The 20,696-nt window shown below is 38.4% G+C and overlaps 1 protein-coding gene across 2 annotated transcripts in view; it reads right to left on the reverse strand.

Annotated features, from left to right (window-relative positions):
* Positions 1–20,696, reverse strand: part of LOC136872724 (uncharacterized) — a 201,091-nt gene that overhangs the window by 94,317 nt on the left and 86,078 nt on the right. The gene's annotated exons all lie outside the window — the stretch shown is intronic.

Raw genomic sequence — 20,696 nt, forward strand, 5'->3', positions numbered from 1 at the left:
AATATTACAGTACAAACCTGCTTATCCATGAAGAAGAGTCTACAGTATGTGTAGTTCTGCTGATGTGATTCAAGACAGTGGAGTTAATGTGTGAACTGAAAAAGATGAAGATAACACTGCGACCAAGGGTACCTCGAAGACAAAAACATTTAGATAAGACAATGTGTAGCAAATTGTGGTTTCAGGTAAGGAGAGATAAAATTATTGCTACTAATGTAATGAAAATGTTTAATTCAACTTGTCTGATACAAATGGGAACTGTATGTACAGTACTTTATAGAGCAGACCCCCCCCCCAAAACCAAACAAACAAAAACACCTTTCTTTAGAAATAAATCCCATATTGTTTGAGCTTATTACCCCTCCTGCTTGTTGCTGTGTTGTGCCACTGACTTCCAAAGCAAATTGTGTGCTGTGGACTCATCTTGTTGTTCTATGTAGGCCACAACTGCCTCAATCATGCATAGGCCATCTCTGTGAGAAATGCATTCAACAAATTAGTTAACCCATTGCCTTGCAATGACGGAAATTTCCGTCATTGTCTGCGGGTTCCCACAAATGCAATGCCGGAAATTTTCGTCCTCCCTCTCTATTGCTTTGTTGAGGTTTCCACGAATACATATCGATATTTCTTTGCAATTCCAACATGTCTACAAGATGTTGGTAATCGTATTTCAGCTATCTTTGCCCTCCAGCTACATATTTCACCGCCATAGAGTCTAAATATAATCTAGTAAATTGCTGCGTAAAGCTTGAGTGAAGGTCATGGCCGAGTCTGATGAAGCCCGAATATTACGTTTTTTGGAGGAAACCAATGTCAGTGACGGTTTTTCCGAGGAAAGTGGTACTGAATTACCTTCGAGTGACGTTAGCATTAGTAGTTCCGAAGAATTAGATGACATTATTGAAGAAAATGTAGACTGGGATGTAGCTGGGCGTGTGCATAACCTAGAAGACTTGAGGTGGGCACAAACAGACAATGTACCAAATAATATGTGGTGTGTTATAGATGGAGAACTGAACTCTGCGGTAGGAAGAAGATTAGGCGAGAATCCAGGGAAGGCTGAAGTGCTAGGTGAGTTTTTGACTGACGAATTCTGGGAACTTGCCTAAGAATTGAACTAACGCTAATGCGGCAAAATGTCTTCGCGATATTCAAAGTCACTTTAAAAAAAAAAACATGATAAATAGACATCATGCAAGAGACGAGTCGGAGCGTCTCGGTGTACCTCGAAGAGTCAAAAACTCAGGCTAAAATCTAAAACCTTTCTAGCAACTTTCAACATAAATTCACTTACACAAACTGGCAAGCTGAAAACCCTCACCAAAGCTCTTCACGATAATCAGATATCCATAATGGTCCTACAGGAAACAAGGTACCCAGATGAAGAGATTTTTGAATCCAAAGGCTACCGATTTTTCAAGAGCAAAGCACAAAGAGGAATCCTCAATGGAGCTGTGATGCTTGGAACTGCATTTGCTGTTAGAACCAAGATCCTAAAATCGGTTGCAAATTTCAAACCTGTGAATGACAGATTGTCTATACACACAATTAAATGCGCAAACAAAACCTACGCCCTAGTTAACGCACATGCTCCTACAAACGATAACAACAAGTCTGATCCAGACGAAGTTGATAATTTCTGGGACCTACTGGATGAAAAATTAAACAAAATCCCCAAACACCATGTCAAGCTTCTTTTGGGTGACTTCAATGCCCAACTAGGTCGTGAACAGAAGTACAAGAAAGTTATAGGAAATTATCCTGCTCACAAAAGAACCAATCCCAACGGCAAAAGACTGGTGTCCATTTGCGAAAATCACAACCTGCAGGTCCTGTCGACGCACTTTCGCCATCTACCCAGAAAGCAAATGACTTGGCGTTCTCCCGTCCAAGCTCTCGGAGAGTTCCAAATTGATCATGTTGCAATCTCCAGGAGAAACAGCCCTGAGATTATGAATGTCAAGGTAAAGAAAGGCATCAATGTGGCCTCAGATCATTATATGTCTCTTATCAAATTCAAACCAATTCCCGCAAACACAAGGAAGACAACCAAACAGATCACACGCTTCGACAGTGATAAACTTCGGCAAAGGGTCGAGGAGTTCCAGGAGAAGGCTAGACCAAATGACTGTGACTTTAACAACGCCAAAAGTCTCCTTGTTGAGGCCGCCTAAGACGTTGCAGAAATCAAGAGAAGCAAAAAGCATACCTGGTGGAATGGTACCTGCGAATCAGTCCTCCAAGAAAGACTCAATGCGTGGAAACAGTACTACTCTACGAAATCAGAAAATGATTGGGAAACCTACAAAACCCAACGTGCCCAAGCAGCTAGGGTGTTCAGAACTGAGAAACGTAAATACAAAAAATCTCTCATTGAAAAGATAGAACAAAACTTTAGGAAGAATGAAAGCAGAGAGTACTACAGAGCCTTCAAACGCAAACTCACTGGCTATAAACCACCATCTCTATGCTTTGAGCGAAAGGACGGCATACTGGCAACGTCAAATGAAGAAAATTGCAGCATTCTGGCAGATTACTTCAAGAATTTACTTAATTGCTCTAAACCACAAAGCGCCATTGAGACCAAGGAACCCTTACTCAGGTACCCAGATTCCAGACCACCCGACAGAGATGAAATCAAGCGCCACATTTCCCGTCTCAAAAATAACAAAGCGCCGGGGGAAGACTCAGTAGTAGCAGAACTATGGAAATATGCCCCAGAGGAATCACTTGATATCTTGCAAAAGCAAATAGACGAAATTTGGAACATGGAGATCCTACCCGAAGATTGGAAAATAGCTTTGATCCATCCATTACACAAAAAAGGCAGCATGAAGAACATCAACAACTACAGAGGAATATCTTTGCTGCCCGTGACTTACAAAATTCTATCACTTGCCATCCTGGAGCATTTGGAAGCACAAGTCGATCAAATAGGTGAATACCACGGAGGGTTCAGAAAAGGTCGCTCAACAGCTGAACAGATCCAAAATCTCAAAACGATCATCAGATATTGTACACTAAGGTCCAAGCAGTATGTGTCTGTCTTTGTGGACTTTAAGAAAGCGTACGACTCCATTGACCGGGAAGTCCTGCTAAACATCTTAACTGAATTTGGAGTTGATTTGAAACTGCTGGCATTAATTAGAGCCACCCTGACCGATACAAAATCCAAGGTGAAGTTCCACGGATGTCTCTCGCATTCCTTTGACATCAAAACAGGAGTCTGACAAGGTGATGGGCTATCCCCGATACTCTTCAACTGTGTTCTTGGAAAGATCATCAGAACCTGGTGGGTGAGATTACAGGAAACAAACTACAGTCCATTGAGAATAGGAACCAAATCCAAAGGGATCGCAACAGACTGCTTAGCATTTGCCGATGATATTGCTGTTCTCTCAAACGACATAGAAACCGCTAGAGCTCAAGCTGAAATTTTAAAGGAAATTGCCGAACAAACTGGTTTGCAGATATCGTTTGAGAAAACAGAAGTAATGACTAACATCAAAGAGGCTCCACCAAAACTCCATACAAAATATGGGGACATCACCTGAGTAGACAAATTCAAATACCTGGGTGAGATCATCATGAAAAATGGACTGGACAAAGAAGCACTTCAGGAGCGAGTACGCAAACTGGAAATAGCCTACCAAATATCCCGCACAATCTACAACAAAAAAATGCCTTTCCCAAAACACCAAGATACGTCACTATGAAACAGTTCTGAAGCCAATAGTTCTATATGCAGCCAAAACCCTGTCTCTAAATGCCAACAAAGGACTCCTTGAAGAACTGGAGAAAAGAGAACGCAAAATTGTGAGAGGAATCTTGGAATCAAAGTACAGAAATGGAATCCATCAAAAGAGATCCAACAAGGAAGTCTATAGCAAAATAGAGAAAATTACCGACACAATCTGAAAAAGACGGGCACGATTTTACGGTCATCTGAAAAGAATGGACGGAAGAAAGTTAACTAAAGAAATCTTTCACTTTTTTGATTCAAACCCCAAAACCACAATTCCCTGGTTTAGAAATACCAAAGAAGACCTGCAAATGCTACATATCTCAGCTGAAGACGCCCTTAACAGAGATCTCTTCCGCAAGAAAATATTGACGAACGGGCTAAACCGAGACGAGCAACCGAAGAGAAGACACGGTGCCCCTTGGACAGAGGAGCGTAAGCAGGCCCGCTCACAAAGAATGAGGGAAATTTGGGCTCTAAAGAAGGCAAAGTTCAGTGTCAAATGCAACAAGACTTAACGTGGTCCTTGATGGCCCCAGCGAATTATATATATATATAAATAGAACTGGTTTCCTGTAACAAAGGATGAAATAAAGGCTCATTTTGCGTTATTTATATTGATGTCTCAGGCTCAAAAGTCTTTGGTTCAAGAATACTGGACTAAGAGAAGGGTTAGAGAAACGCCAATATTTTCAGAAATCATGTCTCATGGACGTTTCAGTATCATATCTAGATATTTGCATTTTGCCCCATATTCTCCAGAAACCCAGCGTGATAAGCTGGAAAAAGAATAAGTATTGATGAAAGTCTAATGAAGATCAGGGGGCGTTTGGCATTCGTTCAATTCAACCCTACAAAAAGAGCACGTTTCGGTATAAAATTCTATAAAGTCTGCTGCTCTGACACTAGCTATTGCGGGAAGTTTCGTATATATGTTGGTAAAGAACCTCAGTACGTAGATGGGACAGGTGATGCCAGAAGACTACTGTGTAGTGAGGCAATTGTTCTTGAAATGTGTGACGAATTGCTAGGATTATGCAGTACTATTCATGTGGACAATTGGTATTGTTCACCTAATCTTTTCAGGGACCTGATAATGAAAAATACCAATGCCATTGGAACTGTACGTCCAAACTGGAAATTCATTCATCACATGCTGAATCCTGGAAAAAGGAAGCCCAGCTTTTCCAGATTCAGGGTTGATGTTGCAGAGCAAATTTTGGAGGATATTTTTCTGCCTGATTATCCAACCAGAGTCCAGCCCAGTGCAGGAAGTACACCAATGAGGTTACAAGGAAAACATTGCAGTCACTTCCCTGTCAAAATAACAGCAACAGCAAGCAAGGCATCTCCATCCAGAAGGTGCAAGTTCTGCTATGACCGCAGAGGAAAAAATCCCAAGAGAAATAACAGCGGTGAATCCGATTATGAGTGTGATAAGTGTAAGGTGGCAGTGCATGTAGACGAGTGTTTTAAGATCTACCATACTGTGTTGAACTATTGTTAGAATGTGAACTGTGTTTCAGTGTGTTAACTTGCTGTAGCAAAAGTGCATATTTATTTTCAAGAAAAATTGCAGTTCAGTGGGTTAACACTTATCAGTCTTCTGAACGCAAAACAACAACGGCATTGACTTATTACTTGGTCCTCATCTCTGTTTAATCAAGTCATGACGTCTTTTTGGTTCATAAGTTCAACAACAGAAGACTACATGTTGACTCCAACCTGATAATGGTTGTTAAGATATTCAAAACAAGTAGTTTAAATTAGGCCATGAAGACATTATTTCATCTGGAACACAGTGAGACCCATGAGAGTAACATGTATATCACTGTCTACTGATGATCTATAGTATAAATTTGATGTATGTAGTTCATAAAACAACTAAGTAGCCAAAATGATCAATCAATTTTGCCAGTAATTTGTACATAATCTTTTGAATATTTTAAAACATTGTTAGTTTGTATGATGCAACCTGTACACAACTGGAACATTCATATCAAGTTTTGAACTAGTCTATTTTCATTATTTCAGAAGACTAGTGTCAAGTGAAAATTCAAAAATTTTAATGTGGACTGAAGTATTTTACAATGTATTTATACTTTTAGCTCAGGGTTTACAAACCCCATTTTATTTAATGATTGTATCATTTTATTTAAAGGGTCCAAGATGGCGGGTCGACATGTGTTCCAAGTGTTTATTTAAAGAAAAATTTCATTGTTCCGTATTGAAAGTATTAACGTTAAAAATAAATAATTGAAAAAGAGGTTCAACCTATTCAATACATAAAAGAAAGAAATGTAGTGATTACATTCTTATTTAATAGTAACTATAAATAGGACCGGTTTTGACCCTAGTCCAGGTCATCGTCAGCCGTAAAAACATGTAAAACAATGCATATGAAAAAGAAAAAGATTAAGTGAACTCTGGATCGGTATAAGATGAAACATAAATTAACGATGGGGGTAGAAATTGTGAGTCACTTAAAAGAAAACAGTACGTAATATTAAGAATGGTAGTATGGCACACGCAATGATAGGCGAAGTCTCACAATGTTTATGAATATTGGAGAATGGTCAAATGGGTCAATTTCCACACTCTGTCAGGCACAAAGTCACAACACTATCAAATAATATATGAAGATCATAAATAACTTGAAGTCGCAGATGAATAGATTTGTAGAAGCAAACCGCCAGCTCCCGGTGATCAGCGCGGCACATTCAAGGTCATGCGCTGCGTTCGAGACCGCAGCGCATGACCTTGAATGTGCCGCGCTGATCACCGGGAGCTGGCGGTTTGCTTCTACAAATCTATTCATCTGCGACTTCAAGTTATTTATGATCTTCATATATTATTTGATAGTGTTGTGACTTTGTGCCTGACAGAGTGTGGAAATTGACCCATTTGACCGTTCTCCAATATTCATAAACATTGTGAGACTTCGCCTATCATTGCGTGTGCCATACTACCATTCTTAATATTACGTACTGTTTTCTTTTAAGTGACTCACAATTTCTACCCCCATCGTTAATTTATGTTTCATCTTATACCGATCCAGAGTTCACTTAATCTTTTTCATATGCATTGTTTTATATGTTTTTACGGCTGACAATGACCTGGACTAGGGTCAAAACCGGTCCCATTTATAGTTACTATTAAATAAGAATGTAATCACTACATTTCTTTCTTTTATGTATTGAATAGGTTGAACCTCTTTTTCAATTATTTAATTTTTAATTTTAATGTGTTCCAAGTGCTCCGTATTTTCTTGTTTACTAGTGGTTAAACGCGTCACGTGTGGAAATAACAAAGTGATCTTTAATGGTGTGGTGTTCAGTGAGTGTGCTAGCAGTTCAATCCTCCAAGAGAACTTGCTAATTGTGAAAAATTGTGAAGTATCGTGCTTAAGATGGTGTGCCAGTGAAAATGTGTACGTGACCGCTGGTACTGGCAGTGCGCTTCAAGCGAGGCGCTGGGTTGCCAGACCACCCTCTTCAACATTTCAACTCATTCTCCTGACCATAGCTGCGTGTGGAGATGTAGAAACAAATCCAGGACCTCCGAAGAGAAATGTGAGTAACATAGAATGTCGCATCAATCAGCTGTACGTGAAGTGTGTGTCGTGTGAAATGTCCACGCATAAGACCTGCGCCAAAATCTCTCCATCTGATTACCATAACATTAAATGTGGCTTTTCATCTTGGCAGTGCTGGAAGTGTTGTCTCCCGCTACCATCGGACTTGTTCTTCTAAGTTCCAGACAAAGTAAATTATGTAAATAACTCTGTAAATAGTAATGACTCGGTTACCAGTGTACAGGGCCCCCAAAACATCACCATTCTCTCATTTAATGCCCGTAGTGTAATGGGTTATAGGAGACAGTAGGAGATAAGAACATCACTGGCAAGTATTGTACGATCAATCGTGTCTGCGAAACGTGGTTGAGCAGTGCTACTTATAATGGTGAAGTATTTCCACAACCATACTTGTTATTCAGGAAAGATAGAACCTGGACATCTGGAGGGGGTGTTCTCCTGGCTATACGACCGGAATTACAACTAATCCGACTTGGATACTTGGAAGCTGACAGTGAAGCTCTATGGGTGGAGGTGACATGTAGGGGCAACAAATTCTTGATAAGTAGCATATATCGGGCTCCGAAATCCAAGCCCTGTATAAATGAAGGATTACTGGAATCTCTAAGACGTATGCAACTCATTCAGCACAAGTACAATGCCGTCTACCTCACAGGTGACTTTAAACTGGACATAATATGGACCCGTGATTCCGCTCCCATCCCTGGAAATCCACTGGCAGACACATTCCTAACAGCGTTCTACAATCTCTTTCTAGAACAGCTTGTTTTAGCAGCAACACGTATCACCAAAACATCCCGTTCTATATTAGATCTATTTTTCACCAATCATCCCTCCTCAGTATCTCGAGTTGAAGTCATACCCGGCTTCAGTGATCACCACGCCATTCAAGCAACCGTAGATTGCAGAAAACCTGTCAAACACAAATTCAGGCCTCAATATAACTTCAGGAAAGCTGACTGGAAATCCCTCTCCATCTTACTACTGAATCACCTCCAACCTCCTTATCAACCTGTGACGTAGACTTTGTGGCTCGCCTGGAAAAATACATTTTTCTGGTGTGTTGACCAAACTGTACCGAAAAGCAACTTCAAAAAGAGAGAAAAAAGGCCCGTGGATTAAGAAAGAACTTTTGAAGTTAATAAGGAAACAGAACAATCTATTTAAAAAAGTGGAAACAGTGCCAAACTGAACAAGCGTGGGAAAAGTACAAATCCGCACGCAAAGACACTAAGAATAGGATCAAGAAGGCTTACGATCAGTATATTCACAAGGCTTGCTCAGATACCAAAGAGCTGTGGAAGCTACTAAAAAGGAACTGTGGCAGCGCTGCACCAAGCTCCTTTCAAGCTAACGGTAAATCCATCTCCATGCCCGCAGACATTGCCTCAGCCTTCAGTGGGAAATTTAAAGGGAATTTCTCCCAGGCACAATCAGCTGGGGACATGTACATAACCAACACACCCGTACCACCCCTCCCTCTCACCAGCCTCTATTTCTCAGAACTTGAGATACTAGCAAGTTTGAAGAGGATTCGACCCCACGCGGTGAGCGACCCTGATGAAATACCCAGCCATATACTCCGTGACTGCGCTGAGTCACTGGCACCATCTCTCTGCGAACTATTCAACCTGTCGCTTCACTGTGGATCACTACCCCAAGATTGGAAGTGTGCTGATGTAGTTCCGATTTTCAAGAAAGGGGACAAAGCACTCATTGACAACTATCGGCCAGTGTCTCTCACATCCCACGTATGTAAATGTATGGAACGACTAGTAGCCTCTAATATACGGGAATACTTCCGCGAAGGTAATCTGCTAAGTGAAAGCCAGCACAGTTTTCTTCCAGGAAGATCCTGTAATACTTTATTAACAAAGGTTATTGATGAGTGGCAGTTCTCTCTGGAGAAATCTAAAATTGTTCAGGTTGACTGCATGGCTTTGGACTGGGCTAGAGCTTTTGATCAAATCCCTCATGAACGACTTTTGTTAAAATTAAGACAGATGAATGTTAGGGGAAGTGTACCGGCATGGTTGCGGTCATTTCTCGAGGGTCGAACACAACGTGTTGTGTTTGATGAAGTTCGATCATCAACCGTTAAAGTAACTTCAGGAGTATGTCAAGGCACCGTCATCGGACCTTTATTATTTGATGCATTTGTCTCTGATTTACCTAAATGTGTGACCTCAACCATAGCTCAGTACGCTGATGACACTGTAATGTACAGGGATATACAATGTGCAGATGATTGTCTGAAGTTACAGTCTGACTTGGACACTATAGCGGTGTGGTGTTACGTCAACGGTCTCAGCATTAATGCTGACAAATATAAATACATTAGGTTAAGTAGGTCTCGACACCCAGAAGAATGTATATATAACATTAATAATGTACATATTAAGCGAGTTAAAACTATGCATTTGTTAGGAATAACCATTTCTGAACAACTAAAATGGAACACACAAACAGAGGGAGTGAGATGCAAAGCTGCCAGGGTGCTCAGTTTTATGCACAGAAGCCCCCGTGGGTACAAGTCGAATGCTCTACGGACGGCTTACCTGACACTAGTGAGACCTATACCAACGTATGGTCTACCTGCCTGGCACCCTACCACTGCAGCTAACCTTCACAAACTAGAAGGAATCCAACGTCACGCTGAACGACTAATTAACAAGAACAGTTGCCTGTCTTCCCTCCCGTCAATCGCCTCCTTGTGTAAACAAAGCGACATTCACCTTTTACCATTCCCTCGACTCTCCTTTTCTTACAGCTCCGTCCGTAGAGGCAAAGGGGTGGGTCTTTTACCCCCCTTTGCGCAAACTGAGTCCTACAAGCTAGGTTTCTTTGCTCGTTCAGCACGGCTTTGGAACGATCTACCCGCCAACATTAAATGTAGAAATGTAAATATAGTTAAATGTTATGTTAGGAAACACATACGGTGAGAAATGCATGTGAATATGTGGAAGAATGAACAAGGGAGTGGAAGGTTGTATAAATGAGAAATATGTATATATTAGGCTATACTTTGTTACTTTACCTGTAAATAGGGTATATGACTGTTTCACTTTAGGATTTAGGTAATTATTTCAAAGGTCAAGAGGCACAACGTGTAGAGGGGCTTGTCCTTTTCCCCTGGCCTTCCATAGATACTGTAAAGGTTTATGGTAAATAAATAAATAAATAAATAAATAAATAAATAAATAAATAATGAATGAACGAATGAATGAATAACTTGTTTAAATGAATAGCTGAAGATGACCGAGTCATACGGTTGAAACTAGTCTTATTCGTATAAAATATATGTATTGATTAGGTGAAATAAAACATCAAGTTACACACTAAGATTGTTTAAAGTGAGTTATATCCATCAATACGGGCAAAAAATATGAAAAGTATTGCTTACATGGTACTATGTTGATATTGTATGTCACAGCCTGTGAACTTTCTGTGTGCAAATACTTTATAATGTCCCAATTTTTCACAAATACATGACGGCGGTACAGGATATTGGCAGTTTACAATGTATTTCTCTTTCAGTGTTCTGCATGAAGTGATAAAATAGAATCTTTAAAATGAGATTCCTAAATTAAGTTTATCAATGTAGCTAAGCAAATGAGGGAAGCTGATTGTCAATTATGTGACTAAGATTATCATATCTATATTGGTATTTCATGTACTTTTAGGCTTTCAGAACATTTCTTGCGGGTTTATTTCAAGCAACAGAAGTATGGGCAGAAGCCTATTTCGTTTATGTCTTCACATAATTTTGATGCAGTCTACTATTAGTGCTGTTATTACAGTCTTGAATTTTCGCAGTCCAAATATATGTACTATATATAACTATGAAAATCTCTTTCAAATTAACAATAATATATTTTAATATTTTTTAAAACCAAAACATCAAACCTAGAAGGAATTTTCAATCATCTCAGCTTGATAGAGGTATTCAAGTGTAGGAATAATTAATTTTAGAGAAAAAGAGCAGCAATAATCTCAACGATACCGGTATCAATAATTCCAAGGATTTTAATGATCTCAGTTATCTCAGTGTTCTCAAACACTTGAAAACGAAAATAAGAACTGGTTTAATTAACTTCGTAAACCTAACCAGAAATGTAATGAATATAAAGTCCGAAGGATGATGTTTTCTTGAAAAAGGAGAATAGATTGAAAGTCAGGTACATTAACGGTAACATAAAGGGAATACCGTAAACCTGATGGATGTTCAGGCTAGGAACATCTACCTAAAAACTCAGAATTGTATGTACATTATATATTTATAAGTTGAAGACAGGTTGGATATTATTTATCTGAGTTCGTACTATGAATAATAGAAGTTACACAAGATAAATAGAATACAATTTTTTAGGAAGGTATATTTTTTAAGGAATGAATCCAGTTGAGGAACGTGATTGGCTAGAAGTTTTAGTGCAGGTAAAACATTATAATGTTCCTGATGAACACATGTAAGAATTTGTCCTCCTCATCAATTTCTATATAATAAATATGGTGTATTTTCACCTTCTGTATAAGAACTAGCAAATGTACCCATGCTTCGCTACGGTATTCTGCCTTGTATACGAATATTGACGTAAATACTGTACATGCAGTAAATAAGATTGTTTTAAAATAGCATGTCTCTTAGCGTTATCCGAGAAACAGCATAGAGAGGTCCCCATACGTTGTTTCTAATGTAAAGTGCTTGTTACGGATTTGTGATGATAACGACAGGCTCACTTGCCTATTGCCATTCACAATCGAGTTGGGAAGTTTACATAATTGCAGGCCCCGTTGCCTACTGCGCGGTCACAATCGATTTGGGGAGTTTCCGTTACAATGGCAGTCCCCCTTTCCTACTTCCAGACATATTACAAATTGAGGAGTTTTTATTATAATGGCAGGAAACTTCCCTACAACCAGTCAAAATTGAGTTGTGCAGTTATTATAATGAGAGGCCCCTTTTCCAACTGCCAGCCAGCTTACTGCCGGTCACACTAAGTTGGTGAGTTTCCATCAAAATAGCAGGCCAGTATGCCTAATACCAGTCACATTTTAGATGGGTACATCTGTTTATAACTGCGGGAACGCTTGCCTACAGCCAAACACAATCGGTTAAGGGGAGTTTTGAACAAAACCACATGCTCCCTTGCCTTCTGCAAGTCAAATCGAGAAGTGAATTATTCATTACAATGGTAGGCCTGCCCTATTAATGCCAGTTACACAGGAATTGGAGAAGGACCCCATTCCTACTGCCAGTCAAAGTCAGTGTGGGGAGTACTGATTACAATAGCAGACACACCCATTCTCGATCGCTACAAGACGACATCAGTGAATATTTATAGATCGACATAAGAAAGTACTGTATGTGCATGCTTAAAATATTGCAGACCTTCATTTACAAATTGAATGCTGCAAAACGGACGTCATATCGACAAAGGATTGTACCATAAGACGTCAAATTTAGCGGCCTAAATGGCTGGTTGTATGATATCTGATCTATTCATGGGTCCGATTGAGTTGGAAATGTTGAATAGGGTAAAATTTTTGTAAGATTATCTCACATTGCATTACTTTTCAGATAATTATGTGACAGCTACATACATAGCATTTGGCTCACATATGGCTACTGGGTGGGCCAATTTTCGTGTAGGGTTTGATGATTCTATCTTTCTTATAAGTGATTGAAAGTATGAATTATGCATGTGAAAAGTCCAAATTTACTTTAACGTCGAGAAATAGACAAAAATCAAACGTAAAAGGGATACACATACAACAAAAAGTCATAAGACCAAGGTTGTAGATCACTCCAAACTGAATGGAGATTGTGCATTCCCTTATGTGATAGGACTTCGCGAAGATCTGCACCATAATTAAAATTGCCTCCATATTTCGAATTCTTCGGGGGAAAAGTGAAAAATCTAAAGGTCTTGGAAATGTTCTGTCCGTTACAGGCTAAAATGTATAATTATGCCAAATTTCTGTTTTCTTGTTCGCCTGGCAGATTATGCCGCAATGTGGATTTTGGGCGAGGAGGGTTAACATTAGGACTTTCAGGAAACTAAACCAAAAAATTATGCAGATGGTTGTTATTATTACCCCTTAAACGCGTAGCTGTGCGAACATTTCACCAAAATAGTCAACGTACAGGCACACAGTTAGGATTTTACTTATATAGATAAGGAAACTGCTCCACGTACAACACCGTTTGGTCTATGTCTGCTGGACTTACCCTGCAAAACCGACCATTCATGATATCTCCCTTATTAATCTTTCTGTCGAAAAAATACACATGAAAATAGTTTTAGAAATGGATTTCCAACAAATTTGGTCGATTTCCAGTCAGGTTGGTCATGTATTCTATATATTGTGGAAGAGTAAATTCACTATTTCGGTTCCCTATAAACCGCCAGTCCATTCCAGGAACAGGAAATGTTATTGACCTTTAAAATCTACCTTTGGAAAGGTGGATGCTAAATATAAAGTTTGGTTCAAATATCTTCAATAGTTTTCAAGTTGTAAGAAATACGCTCAACACGCGCCCGTTCTTAAGTTAAGTCCGGTTAAGGATATCTCCCTTATAAATCCTCTTATCGAAATGATGCACATGAGAAAAAAGGCTTAAAAATTAATTTCCATTAAGGCAGGTAGATTTCTATTAAGTTTGGTTGTGTATATTTTGAGGGAGTGCAAAATCACGGTTTCGGTTTCGTACAAACCCTCCAGTCATTTCATGGATTTAGAAACAATATTTGCCCTGAAACCTACCCAAGGACAGGTGGATTCTAAATATGAATTTTGGTGGAAATATATCCAGTAGTTTCCAAGTTATAGACAAACAGACAAACAGAAAAACAGACACCAAAGCTAAAAATATGCAGATGGTCATTATTACACCTGAAACGGATAACTGTACAGAAATGTCGCCAAAATAGTCAATGTACAGACACTCTAGAAGCGCAGACCTTTATTTTGAGAGTTACTGCTTTGAAACTCTGCGACATATCTGCAAATGGACCTCACCATAAGACGCCTCTTTCAGTGTTCTACATGGTTGGTCCCATGACATCTTCTCGTATCTCCTATATTTATGGTTTAGATTAAGTTAGAATCATTGGGTGTGAAATTTTGTACAGTTTTTGCATACTACTTTATATTTGTGATACTCATGTGACAGATAGAATCATCAAATTTGGCTATCACATTGCCACTGGTCATGCCAATTTGCGTGCCGAATGTCATGATTCTATCTTTCCTATAAGTGTGCCAAATTAATGTTAACATATACGTGTGAAAGTACAAAATTAACTTGAAATCAAGAAATACAGCTCTATTTAACGTATAAGGAATAGAAATACGATAAAAAGTCATAGGACCAAAGTTGTAGATCTCTCCAAACTGAAAGGCGATTGTGCTTTCTGATTTGTGATAAGACTTACAGATTAGCCACCAATCATCCCGAAACGAAGGTGTGCACCGTCATTAAAATTACATCCATATTTCGATATTTTCCGGGGTCGAAAGTTATACACTTGCATAGCTTAGAATATTTCCTCAAAGGAAGACACCCGTTTTGCCGTGAAGGTGGAACAAACAAACAAACAAACAGACACGAAAAGTAAAAACCACCGATTCGGTCTTGAGTTGACCTAGAACGGATAAATATCTGAAAAATTGGCAAAATAAACGAAATTACAGACAGCGGACCCCCTACAACTTTATTTATAAGATCTGGTGGCTTATTATTTTGTTTTAAAAATAGGATATTAGAATATTCTATATTTATTTAACTTATTAGTCTTTCGTGATGATATCACTCCCAGTTGTATTCCTGATCCCATTTGAACCCCGAGTTTAAGATAATTTGTGGATACTCTGTTGAAGAAAAGAAGAACTTGTGCAAATATTTTAGAGAGCACCGCTGACAAGCCAAAGTAAGTTATCTAAGCTGACCTTTCCTGATCACAGGACGGGTGTAAAAACATTGTCACTAAACATGAAATTCTCATTTACCTCCAACATATGTTATTTGCGAGCTACAGATTGCTCTCCAGGTACGGTTTCATCAGCACATTCTTCCGTTTCGGACTGTTCAGTATCCATTTTATGTTCACTTGTTCACTTTCACTGACCATGTCCCTGTTCTAGCCCTCAAGTTGATCTCTACGAATTTCATCAAACTAAGCTAAAATGTCACGACTTGAAGCCATCGTCACACACTAATTATGCAACACATTAATACAATAAGTTGAAAGAACTGTTTCAACTATGAAACAACATTCAACAACAGCGAAACTATCACACATACAGAAAATAGCGCCAACATGACTGGTCGCACGTGAAGCAAAATGCTCACCGTTGATGGTCGCTGATAATTCCTCCCTCACTGTCCCCTCTCAAGGTCAGAGATGTGCGTTTCAATGCATCCATCCTTCTCTCAAAACTGCAGTGCGAAAGTACAACAGGGCTCAAATTCGAAACTACAGGCTGTATAAAAGAACAGATGATTTTCAATGACCGTGAGCATTTTGCTCATATAGCGACCACTGGCGGGTTAAGGTCAAGAATTGGAAGTAATTCGGCCACGGTCTATCAAAAGGTACTGTCCCAGCGTTCCCCTGGAATTGAGAATTGGAAACCGTGGAAAACTATTCCCAGGATGGCCGAGGTGGGATTCGAACCCACGCTCTTCTGAATGCAACACACTATTAATTCATTGATGGTGAATTCGAAAATGAAACCAGCGCTCCATCAGAAGAAACAATGACTCACAGAGAGGCAACAATGCAGCTGGACAAACTGATGGCCTATTTAGAATCCTTGACTGAAACCACACCGGCAAAACTGTTGTTAGTAAAACGTCTTTGTGATCGTGCTGCGCGCAAATTATTATTATTCTATTTATTACTATTATTAGTATGTGTAGGCGTAATTGTCTCAATTACGGTTGAGAATTATGTAGAAGTAAAGAAAGAAGAACTTAAGAGGCATTTATATGAGAAAACTATGTATAAATGCAACGTTATTATTAAAATATTTGCGTCAAATATGTAAGATACAGCAAAAGTTGAATAAGCCAAACGCTAAGAACAGGGCAAAGACTAGGCCTTGGCTCAGAGAAGAGAAATTCAAAATTCTTATTTTTTCCCGTTTTGGTCTTGAACTCCCAGCAAAAATGAAGCGGCTTCAGGCGTTCTCAATCCTGTTTGAAGTGTTACTACTCCATGTCTGCTACAATATATGATTTCTCTCGCCATTTCTTACGTATCTATACAAGAGTGGGATTTAATTATTTCTTCACTAAAAAGAATATAACCATCATGTTTTGTTATGTATGAACATTCTTATTAACTGACTGGCAGCCATGAGTTTGATTATTACACTGCCAGCTCTGTGTTGTACCTTATGTTTTTAACCTCTGGCAACACTATTACGTTTACTTATAGTTATGAATTTTGTTGTAACACTATTACGTGTTTTTTCTAACTCAGCCATGATGAACACTCATATATTTTCACTCTTGTTTTTAAGTTTGAACATTCTGATTGACTGACTGGTAACAATGATATCCTAATGATTTTAATAATTTCACTACCAGCTCTGTATTGTACTTTCTGTTCTTATCCTCTGTCTCAACTCGATTGTGTTTTTTCTCTTAGCCATGTTGTAACATTCTATGTTTTTTCACACTAGTTTTAAGCCTATTTTCATTTTCTAAATATAAATGTTGATTCTTAGGGTGCCATATATGTTAAGGACACTAGGTTCAGGGCCCTGACCTAACTTCAGGCTAAGATTTATTTTCGCCTGATGATGCTTACGACTGTTAAGCGAAACATGTCCCATCTTACAACGCTTGTTGTAATGTTTATTTCCTAAATATAAAGAAAGATAAGTATTGGAAAGGTGGTGCTAACTATTATTCTTGTTTTAATGTTCAGTATCCAGTAATCGGGAGATAGTGGGTTCGAGCCCCACTGTCGGCAGCCCTGAAGATGGTTTTCCGTGGTTTCCCATATTCATACCAGGCAAATGCTAGGGGTTTACCTTAATTAAGGCCACAGCCGCTTCTTTCTAATTCCCAGGCCTTTCCTTTCCATTGTCGCCGTAAGACATATCTTTGTCGGTGCGACGTAAAGCAAATAGCAAGGCAAGTATTGTTGTTAAAAGTAAAGGCCGAAAATAAATTGAGTTTAGATTTGTCTTATTAAATTTGATTTAGGACGATGTCTGAACTTACCTCATCGAAACTGTTTAATCTAGCGATCGAACATATAATATATAGTTCCTTGTTCAGGTCTGCTTTTAACATGGGGACTTTAAACGTGCGATCAACCAAGCTGTTGTATGTGGCGCATTTATGAGAATGGGGATGTACTGAGTCTTGATTTATTGTTGTTGGTGTGTGGGTGGGTTTCCTATGAATTTTGTATGAGATTGAAGAGGGGAGCCTAGTAATCATTAAATCTAAGAAGTTGATAGAGCTGTTAATTTCCGATTCTATTGTGAATTTGATGTGAGGATCTACGTTAAGGTTTATAAGGGTATTCGGTGCATCGATAGAGCGTTCATCGATGATGATAAACGTATCACACACCAGGCAAATGCCGGGGCTGTACCTTAATTAAGGCCACGGCCACTTACTTCCAATTCCTAGGCCTTTCCTATCCCATTGTCGCCATAAGACCTATCTGTGTCGGAGCGACGTAAAGCAAATAGAAACAAACAAAAGAAACCCTACATATCTAGCCCACAACTTAATATTATTAAACTTTTCATCGTTTTCAATTGTTGTATGCTCCAGAAAATCCAAGTACATTTCTGCCAAAATGCCAGTGACCCCATAGCCAAGCCATTTTTCTTGTAAACGACATTGTCGAAAGTGAAGTAGTTCTTATCAATTAACAATTTCGAAATGGACATGAAATCAGAGATTTCTAGTTTGCTTAAATAAATGTTAGTATTTAGATTCTTTCCAATGATAGAAAAAAGTATACTCGTTTTAATGCTCGGTTACATGTTGACAATGTCGAAAGAATGCAATGTGTGGTATGGTTGAAGGTCAAAGCTGTCTAGTTTCTTCATTAATTCTAAAGTGTTCTTAATAGATTTATCAGAAGAAAATGTATAGTGTTTTTTGAGAAATTGTTGGATAAATTGATCAAGCTTATATATAAGGGGCTTGGCCTATAATTTATTATAGGGCGTATGGGGACACTGGTCTTATGGATCTTCGGCAATGCTTTCGCAGTGGGTAAGCCTGGATTCATATTGATAAGCTTTAGTTTTTCTCTTTCAGTTAAAAGAAAGGACATGTTCTTAAGAGTCTGTTTTAGGTGCCGCTGAATTTGTTCAGTTGGTTCCTTGCCGATTACAGAAAAAGAGCTATCTTTAAAAAAGTCTTTTGATTTTCAATGTAATTCGTTTTTTCCTTAATAACAGTGGTGTTCCCCTTGTCTGCCTTAGTAATAATTAGATTACCGGTATCCTTAATCTTCTTCCTAAGTTTAATGATATTTGCTTTTTTCACAAATTGTTCGTAAAATTTATTGAAGCCAGGAGAAGTGAAAATTTTATTTAATTGTCTTTTAACGTCCAGCCTTAATTCATCTTGTGAGTCCTGCGGCATTTTATTAATAGCGACTTCTGTTTCAACATCGCTTCTAAACTTATTGAAACAGAGGTCGCTATTAATAAAATGCCGCAGGACTCACAAGATGAATTAAGCCTGGACGTTACAAGACAATTAAATGAAATTTTCACTTCTCCTGGCTTCAATAAATTTTACGAACAATTTGTGAAAAAAGCAAATATCATTAAACTTAGGAAGAAGATTAAGGATACTGGTAATCTAATTATTACTAAGGCAGACAAGGGGAACACCACTGTTATTATGGAAAAAATGGATTACATTGAAAAAACAAACTTTTTGAAAGATAGCTCTTTGTAAAATCTTTCAAGATTAAAAATATTGTGTCCACCTATTCAATACAAATATATATTTTTAATGGTTAAATTCTACATGAATTAAACACACCAGTTAGGGACATGTTTCGCCCTAGTTATGGGCATCTTCAGCATATATTAAACTTAAGGTCAAGAATTAAAACTATAACATTGGAACTTGTAGTAAACTAATTTAATACTAAATACAATTGTCTTATGCTATTTACATAGTTTACTATATGTACAATATGTGCATTAACTTTGCCAGAATTTATGAACTGAATTAACTTATTTTATTATGACTAGACTTCCAATTGTGGATTAGATTGATGTGAACAATGAATTAACTTATTTTATAATGACTAGACTTCCAATTGTGGATTGGATTGATCACAGCGTGAATTAGGGTTTCTCAAATTGTATTGACTAGAATTTATCACTGCGTGAGTTGGCGTTTCTTCAGCTGATATGGTCGCCTGAGTCGTAAGAATTTTAACATACCGGAACCTTGGTTAAAGTCGTTCATGTTAGGGTTTGAAACAGTTTGAATATTCCCTTAAAAAGAAGCATGGTTATGTTTTAAGATTAAAACGTGTAAGTAGGATACATATTGTTGATTTCATTCATTGCTTATCGGATAAAAATATTTGGAAAATTCAGTCGTTCTTGTTGATAAACTTCCCATTGGTGCATATTCATTCTGGGAGGAATATGAGTTTTCTATAACTGGATAAGAGAAAAAACGGGGAATTAGAATGATGAATGAGGAACCCAATATGGTAATAAATGTAGAGTGAGTGCTTATCGTAGCTCCAATAGCCACACCTAATGCCAGACCCACCGAATCCAATTCAAGTAATGCCTCTCAAGCAACAATACAGACGTACGATTTGAAACTCTCGCCCCCTTCCCCACCACGCTCCACCCCTCCGCTACAGCATCAATATTACACTAGGAGCAGCAAGCTTAGCCGTTCAGACACAACCGGAACAATTGGTCCCAGCTAACGTTGACAAGACAAGTAAATTCATACGATAAATACTCACTCTACATTTATTACCGTATTGGGTTCCACATTCATCATTCTAATTCCCCGTTTTTTTCTCTTATCCAGTTACAGACAACTCATATTCCTCCCAGATTGAATATGCACCAATGGGAAATTCATCAACAAGAACGACGGAATTTTCCAAATATTTTTATCCGATAAGCAATGAATGAAATCAACAATATGTATCCTACTTACAGGCTTTAATCTTAAAACATAACCATGCTTCTTTCTAAAGGAATATTCAAACTGTTTCAAACCCTAACATGAACGACTTTAACCAAGGTTCCGGTATGTTAAAATTCTTACGACTCAGGCGACCATATCAGCTGAAGAAATGCCAACTCACGCAGTGATAAATACTA

The sequence above is a fragment of the Anabrus simplex genome, chromosome 4, assembly GCF_040414725.1.
Source record: "Anabrus simplex isolate iqAnaSimp1 chromosome 4, ASM4041472v1, whole genome shotgun sequence".
NCBI lineage: Eukaryota > Metazoa > Arthropoda > Insecta > Orthoptera > Tettigoniidae > Anabrus > Anabrus simplex.